Consider the following 9,031-nt stretch of genomic DNA (forward strand, 5'->3'; position numbering starts at 1 on the left):
GTGCCGGCTCTGTGCAAGAGCACTTCAGATAGTTCCACTCCCCCGCCCTTTCCCTGTAGCCCTGCATTTTTTTTCCTTGAGGTACTTATCCAGTGCCCTTTTGAAAGCCACAATTGAATCTGCCTCCACCACCCTTTCAGTCAGTGCATTCCAGATCATAACCACTCGCTGCGTAAAAAAGTTTCCCTCGTGTCACCTGTGGTTCTTCAGCCAATCACCTTCAATCTGTGTCCTCTGGTTCTCGACCCTTCTGCCAATGGGAACAGTTTCTCTCTATCTACTGTCTAGATTTCCTCATGATTTTGAATACCTCTATCATATCTTCTCTCAATCTTCTCTGCTCTAAGGAGAACATCCCCAGCTTCTCCAGTCTATCATATAACTGAAGTCCGTCAACCTTCCGAAAGTGCGGTGCCCAGAATTGGACACAGTTTTGGCCGAACCTTTTATAAAGCTTCATCATAACTTCTTTGTTTTATACTCTAGGGAGGAGAAATTGGCCAGCCTTGTACACGTTCTTTTGCTGCTATTTTGCCTTTTTTGCCGGTAAAAGGTACTCACCTAATTTGGCCAAAGTTAACGAATGGCGGTTTTGAAATATCGCCGAAAAGCGGATTGACGATGTGCAATGCGCAAACAAAATGCACCACTTAAAATTGGCCGTTCGACGAACCCGTACTCAGGGTGAAAAAAAACACCTGAGAAAAGCCTGCGCTGTAGCCCCAGAAACAACGTATGAAGACCTACAAAAAAGCTAAGTTGAAGTTTTTATTTTTAAATTCCTTTTCAGCGATTCATTAGTTAAGTGAATGTTTTCTGATATTTATATTTTTGTGTTTTCTCCCCTCCCAGGTGAAAGGCCTCAGGCTAAAGTGGGCGAGGAACGTGGTTTCCACCGTGAATACTCGTGCAATGCCGATTTCTCCCGTCAGGCGCATTTTTTTTGCCAATTTTACCCCCTTAAAAAATGGCGAAGTATTTAGTTTTTTTTTCCGTAAAATAATGGATAAAAACCAATATCGCCAAAAACTGAATTTCTAGCCCTAAGCTGCTATTTATGAAGCCCAGGATCTGTATGCTCTTTAAATTGCTTTCTCAACCTGCCCTGCCACCATCAACGATATGTGCACATATACCCCAGGTCTCTCTGTTCATGTACCCGCTTTAGAATTGTACCATTTAGTTTATAGTACTTCTCCTCATATCTCCTATCAAAGTGTTTCACTTCGCAATTTTCTGCATTCAATTTCACCTGCCACGTGTCCGCCCATTCCACCAGCCTGTCTATGTCCGCTTGAAGTCTGTAAACTTCAAGAGGAAAAGAAGAACAGAAACAAAATATGGGTCTCGAGGAGCTGTAAACAGCAACAGCAGAATCATTACCAGAAGCTGCTGTCCATTACAATGGGCGCAGTGGTTGTTATTTACAACATTCTTTGTTCCAGTCCTACTCAGGTCCTCTCCCTCACCTCTTTTTCCAGTACTTTGATCATTGTATCTCCCTGCTCTCACCCACAACTGAAAAATCTCATCAACTTTGCTTCCAATTTCACATGGTCCATCCCCGACTCCTCCCTTCCTCACCTTCTCTATCTCCATTTCTGGGGATGGACTGTTGACCAATATCTACTATAAGCCCACTGACTGCCACAGCTACTTTGATTACACTTGCTCCCACCCCGCTTCCTGTAAGATCTCTATACCACTCTCCCACTTTCTCCATCTCGTGTGTTCTGACGATGTCGCCTGCTGTACCAGAGCTTCCGATATGTCTTCCTATTTCCTCAGCCGAGGCTTCTCCTCCAACGTGGTTGACAGGGTTGTCAACCATGTCCGTCCCATTTCCCACAGTTCTGCTCTTACCCCTTCCCCTCCCTCCCAGAACCACGATAGGATTCCCCTTGTCCTCACGTTCCACCCTTCCAGCTTGAACGGGTCATCCTTCATCATTTCCACCACCTCCAACATGATGCCACCACCACACATTGGGGAGACCCAATGCAGATTGGGTGATCACTTTGCTGAACACCTCCGTCAGGTCGCAAGCGTGGCCTGAATTTCCAGTTGCTTTTCATTTTAATTCTCCGCCCCACGATGACGTCACGGTCCTCGGCCTGTTACACTGTTTACTGAAGCTCAACGCAACCTCAAGGAACAGCTCCTCATCTTTCGATGATGCACTGTACAGCTTTCCAAACTCAGCAGTGAGTTCAACAATGGCAGATCATAACCACTGCTCCCATTTTTAGACAGCATCTTCTGGTAATGTTTCTGCTCTTGTTGTTTATAGCTCCTCTAAACTCATTGTTCATTCTTTACTTGTCCCATGACTGTTATGTATTTAACCCCTTGTAACCTGCCTCACACCTGACCACCAGAGGATCTACCTGCTGGAGTCCCAAGCATCCCTTGGGAGCACAGTATATAAGCAGGCCACCCACGAGGTACCTGCACTCAGCATCCTTAATAAAAGGAGCTAAGGTCACACTTGCTCATTACACACAGTACTCAGTCTGACCATTTGTTATAAGTGTAACAATTGGCGATGAGGTAACGAATAACCGCGTGAAAATGCAAAGAACAGTTGGCATCCTGGAGAAGTTCTCAGAAGGGGACGATTGGGAGGCCTTTGTGGAGAGACTCGACCAATACTTCATGGCCAATGAGCTGGAAGGGGACGAGAATGCGACCAAACGAAGGGCAATCCTCCTAACTGTCTGTGGTGCAACAACCCATGGCCTCATGAACAATCTCCTGGCACTGGCAAAACCAACAGAGAAATCCTGCGAAAAACTGTGTACACTGGTCCGGGAGCATCTAAATCCTAAGGAAAGTGTTTGGATGGCGAGATATCGCTTCTAAACGTGCCAACGATCGGAGGGCCAGGAAGTGGTGAGCTACATCGCTGAACTAAGGCACCTTGCAGGACATTGTGAGTTGGAGGGATTCCTAGAACAAATGCTCAGAGACTTTTTTGGACTGGGCATCGGACACGAGACAATCCTCCACAAACTGTTGACTGTAGAAACTCCAAATCTGAGTAAAGCCATAACGATAACACAGGCATTTATGTCCACCAGCGACAACACCAAGCAGATTTTGCAGAACAAAGAAGTTTCAGCCAGTCCTGTGCATAAAGTAACGTCGGTTCTGACCAGAAATGTACAGGGCAGAACGCACACGCCAGCTGCTGTGGCCATACCTCAATTGACCCAGAGTCCGCCATCATCTGTTAATGCGAGGCAGTTAACACCCTGTCGGTGCTGCGGAGGTGATCATAGGCCCCATCAATGCCGCTTTAAGCACTATGCGTGCAATGGCTGCAGAACAATGGGACACCTCCAATGAATGTGCAGGCCAGCTGCAAACCCTGCAAACCACCATGTTGCAGAGGAAGATCGATCCACAGTGGATCAGACGGAATTGGAAACTCGTACGGAGAAGGCAGATGTGTACGGGGTACACACGTTCACGACGTAATACCCACCAATAATGTTGAAAGTTGAACTGAACGGTATTCCAGTATCTATGGAGTTGGACACGGGGGCATGATGTTGTTGAATGGAGGAGCAGGCTCGAGGGGCTAGATGGCCTACTCCTGTTCCTAATTCTTATGTTCTTATTACCATCTTCTCTTGTCTTGCAGCATCATCCATTGTGTCATTTAATCCCTCCTGCCCTTCACCCTATCACAGACCTTCTCTTTTGTTCATTTCCTCCCCTCCCCCTTTCTCCGCCCTGGTTCTTGCTTAAAACCTGTGACATCTCTCGCTTTTTCCAGTTCTGATGAAGGGTCATTGGCCTGAAACATTAAATCTGTTTCTCTCTCCACAGAGTCCCATCAGCGAGATACCCAGACTGCTCCATCACCATCCCTGGATATGTCCTGCCCCACTGATCAAATACACCCACCAGAGGTGGGGGCAGAACGATGTACCATCGGCTGGAGGTGGCCCGAGGACTCCTCAATATTTACTCTAAACCCTGTGAAGTCTCGTTGCTTTGTGTCACAAAAAGGCCAAGGAACTGATCACCACCACCTGCCCCTCAACTAATGAGCCATGATTCAATGTTGGAGGAAGCATCGAGGGAAGGGCCGAGGGAAGGAGTAAAGGGCCAAGGGAAGGAGGGAAGGGCCGAGGAAAGGGCTGAGGACAGCAAGGCCACAGAGGGGCAAAATTCACTGGCGGTAATTTTTTACTCTGAGAAATGTAAGGGCCCCGGCACTCCGGTGCAATGAGTTGCCAAATTGTGTGAATTGTGTGTTTCTGCCCCAGGAGTGGGGGGGTCGGGGGGTGTGGGAATGGGATGGTAAATGAGGTGCTCATGGCCTCAGCTGGGTTCTGCAGGGGCAATATTCACAGCCACTTACCCAATTTCAGCTGAGCTCCATTCATCAATCAGCCTTCAATCCTTAACTCCAGCTCCATCTGGCTATTAAAGGGATGGCCATCTGAACCTGCTGATGCTCGTTTTCAGCATTGCTGAACTCATTCACTCAGCTCGGGAGTTCAGGAACTCAAATCCCCCTTCAAGGGAGAAGGCCATGAGGTTCAGCAATGTTGCTCTGGAGGTTTGGTGGGGCCCGAGAGACCAGGAGGGACTCCCTGTTCCCTGCCTCGACGCAGGTTTTCTGTACCATGTGACAAGAGGTGGCCCGGGAGGTGTCGGCCAGCACTGAGGTGCAGAGAAGCCTCACCCAGTGCCACAAGAAATGTACTGACTTACGTGGGGTGGTGAAAGGGAGCACAAGCTCCCACACCTCCTCCATAGCAGCCTCTCAATCTCTGTCTGTACACACTGTGCAAACCACCACTTCCACACCACCCAACCACCAAGTACCTGCACAGACTCACACTCACATCCTCATCTCATGCCGTGCCTACATTCACAGCTATTCGACCAGGACAGGCGTATCTTCCACATACATTACTGGACACCGACACACACGAGTTCCTTTCTTTAGCACACAACAGACGGGAGCAGCAAAGGACTGGAGGAGGGGAACCTGACTTGTGACCCATCTCCGACCTTGAGCAGTGAGTGCTGCAGCTCATGGGCCCGCAGGTGGTGGGCACTGTGGCCGGCGGAGACTTCCACCCGCTGGGGGCAACAACGGTATCTTTATCCCCTCTCCTTCTCTCATACCACTTCCCCCACTCCCACACCCACCCACACCAGCATGCTTTATCACTTTCCAGCTCCTGATACTGTCGACATTCCTGTCCCACTGCTGTCACCTTAATGTAAGCCTTGTGCCATTTATGCTTTTAGATAACGGTGCAGAAGCTGTCCATCCTGCACCTGAGCCCCCCAACACATTGAGGAGGGAGATAAAGAGGCGGAAGAGGAGGAGGAGCGGAACACTGCGTCATTGCACCCACAGGCACCAGCTCAGAGACTGGCACTACCCGTTCGTTAGAGGTGAGCTTAGTAGAGGGGTCTGCACTGGGTGATGCACCGGGGCCTCGCGAGCTGCAACAAGACCAAGGGGAAAGGGAACCTCGGGAGCCATCTCCCCGGAGGGGGAGTTCGTGCGTGTGTTCTGCTCCACAGGACTCAGATGAGGACCTCATTGGGGAGCCATTCACACAAAATGGGGCAATTTCGGCCCCAGAATGTACCCTGGGTAGGGGACTTTACTTTAACACCACAGACCGAGAAAACTGAGTCCTGAAGGTCATAGCCGCCAGACCGGGCCTGTGTCAAGGGGTGTGAAAACCAACACGAGGCAACAACCTATTCGACCTCATCCTGAACAACCTACCTATTGCAGACACATCTGTTCATGATCACATCCGTAGGAATTCAGACTGCACAGTCTTTGTGAAGGCAAAGTCACATCTTCACAGCGAGCACATGCGCCCAGTGTAATGTGGCACTACCACCATGCTAAATGGAACAGATCAAGGCCACAGCTAGGAGCTCAAAACCAGTCATCCACAAGGCCTGCAGCAGAATTGTACATCAACTCAAAGCCCACCACATCCTTCGGCTCGACAAGTCAAAGACCAACTCTGGTCCAATGGGGAGTGTCAAAGGACAGGTCAAGAACAGCACCCGGCACCAGGCACATTTTGTTTTGTATAATTTATTCATGGGATGTGGGTGTTTCTGGCAAGGCCAGCATTTATTGCCCATCCTGTATTGCCCTCAAGAAGATGATGGTGAGCCGCCATCTTGAACTGCTGCTGTCCATGAGGTGAAGGAACTCCCACAGTGCTGTTAGGGAAGGAGTTCCAGGATTCTGACCCAGCGACGATAAAGGAACGGCAATATAACACCAAGTCACGATGGTGTGTGACTTGGAGGGGAACTTGCAGGTGATGGTGTTCTCAAGCATTTGCTGCTCTTGTCCTTCTAGGTGGTAGAGGTCGCCGGTTTGGGAGGGGCTGTTGAAGAAGCCTTGGCGAATTGCTGCAATGCATCTTGTAGATGGTACACACCGCAACTACGGTGCGTTGGTGGTGGGGGGAGTGAATGGTTAAGGTGGTGGATGGGCTGCCAATCAAGTGGGCCGCTTTGTACTGGATGGTGTTGAGCTTCGGGAGTTTTGTTAGAACTGCACTCATCCAGGCAAGTGGAGAGTATTCCATCATACTCCTGACTTGTGCCTTGCCAATGGTGGAAAGGCTTTGGGGAGTCAGGAGGTGAGACACTCACCGCAGGGTACCCAGCATCTGACCTGCTCTTGTAGCCACAGTATTTATGTGGGTGGTCCAGTTAAGTTTCTGGTCAATGGTGACCCCCTCAGGGATGTTGCGGCTGGGAGATTCGATAATGGTAATGCCATTAAATGTCAAGGAGAGGAGGTTAGACTTTCTCTTGTTGGAGATAGTCATTGCCTGTCACTTGTGAGGCACGAATGTTACTTGCCCCTTATCAGCCCAAGCCTGAATGTTGTCCAGGTCTTGCTGCATGTGGGCACGGACTGCTTCATTATCCGAGGAGTTGTGAAGGGAACTGAATGTCCAACTCATGCACCAACAAAGGACTACCTGTATCCAAAGCACAAAAAGTGAGTCAGCAATTTCCAGACTCAGCAAAGGCATCACCATCACCAAATCTTCCACCAACCCGAGGGTTACCATTGAACAGAAGCTTAAGCAGACCAACCACAGCCACAACATGGCTACAATAGATAGGCAGAGGTTTGGTTCTCTGATCAGTGGCTCACCTTCTCACCACCCGCTGAAAACATCTGCACCATCTATCAGGCTGAAGTCAAGAGTGTGATAGAATACTCGCCACTAGCCCGCATGGGTTCATTGAATTAACAGTCAAGAAACTCATCACTATCCGGGACCAAGCAATCAGCCTCAGAGGTGCCCCTGCCAGTGAACAGAATATCCAGCCCCTTCACCAGTGAATTATGACTGCAGTATGTCCCGTCTACAGGATGCACTGCAGCAACTCGCCAAGTTGTATTTAGCAGCACCTCCCAGACCCACAAACGTTGTCACCAAGCGGGACAAGAGCAGCAATATCATGGGAACACCATCACCCCATTATCATCCTCACTTGGGCGCACATTGCTGTTCGTTCATCATTGGCTGGGTCAAAAATCTGGAATCCCCTGCCCAACATCCTGTGGCAGTATCATCACCACAAAGACTGCAGTGGTTGGAGGAGAAGCCTCACCAACCCTTCTCGGGGTAACTAGGAATGGACAATGAATGCAGCCTTGCTTGTGCTGCCCATGTATTCAAAAATATGTCTAGCAACTGCGGTCTGAGCCAATCTCTCTGTTTCCAGGTACGGGTCTCAATTGCTGCTGAAGACCTCCCTCTCAGGCCTGTACTGTGTACAACTCTGGACAACGCACCTTCGAAAGGATATACTGACCTTGGAAAGAGAGCAGTGCAGATTCACCAGAATGTTACCAGGGCTTCAAGGGTTAAATTATGAGGAGATGTTCCATAAACTGTGCTTGTATTCCCTGCAATATAGAAGGTGAAGGGGTGATTTGACTGAGGATTTTAGGATTTTGACGGAATTGATGGGGTAGATGGGGAGAAACATTTACCCTGGTGTGAGAGTCGAGCACAAGGGAACATAACCTTAAAATCAGAGCCAGGCAATTCAGGAGAGACGTTAGGAAATACTGCTTCACGCATAGGTTGGAAGTATGGAGCTCTCTCCCACAAAAAGTAGATGCTAGTTCATGAATAATTTTAAACCTGAGATTGCTAAGAGTATTGCTAGCCAAAGGGTTATTAAGGGTTATGGAGCCAAGGCAGGTAAATGGAGATAGGATATTGATCAGGCATGATCTCATTGATTGGTGTAACAAGCTCGAGGAGCTGAACGGCCTCCTCCTGTTCCTATGTTCCTGAAGCAGCAGTTGAGACCTGGATATAGAGGCCATTCAGGTCAGGTGGAACACACTTCAGGTGCAGTCCATCCGGTTTCTACCCAGGTGGGAGTGGGAGGAATATCAGCTCTTCCAGACTTGAAAAGTTGTGGTATCGCAATCCAAAGATGAATTCCAAACTCTTTATTGAAACCTGATGTGCTCCCTATGCCCCAGTTTGAGACATATATTTATACCAAGAACAAAAGTGGACCCAGAAATGTCCACTCTCATTTTTATTGTCGAGCGGGACACAAACTCCTTTGAGTGCGACCGTTTCATTCATGGGCAAATTTTACAGCAACAAAAGCATTGACACCAGCAACGCTAGCAACAGCAACTACTTGAAGCATATACACATTAATGTCATATTGTCACTCCACCACATTGTCTCCAATCATGAGAAAATCACACAAGGTCCCACACAAGTTTAACATAACTTCTCTGCTTTTGAATTCTATTCTTCTAAAAAGTGCTTTATTTGTACTTTTATGGCTTTTTTAACCTGCGTTGCTACTTTTAATGATTTGTGAATCTATTCCCCGAGATCCCTTTGTACCTCGACTTCATTTAGTCACTGATTTCTCCTACCACAATGCACCACCTGACACTTCCCGATACAGGTTGAACCGCTCTTATCCGGCACCCTCGGGACCTGGCCTGTGCCAACAAAGGGAT

Source organism: Pristiophorus japonicus, unplaced genomic scaffold, assembly GCF_044704955.1.
Source record: "Pristiophorus japonicus isolate sPriJap1 unplaced genomic scaffold, sPriJap1.hap1 HAP1_SCAFFOLD_949, whole genome shotgun sequence".
Classification (NCBI taxonomy): domain Eukaryota; kingdom Metazoa; phylum Chordata; class Chondrichthyes; family Pristiophoridae; genus Pristiophorus; species Pristiophorus japonicus.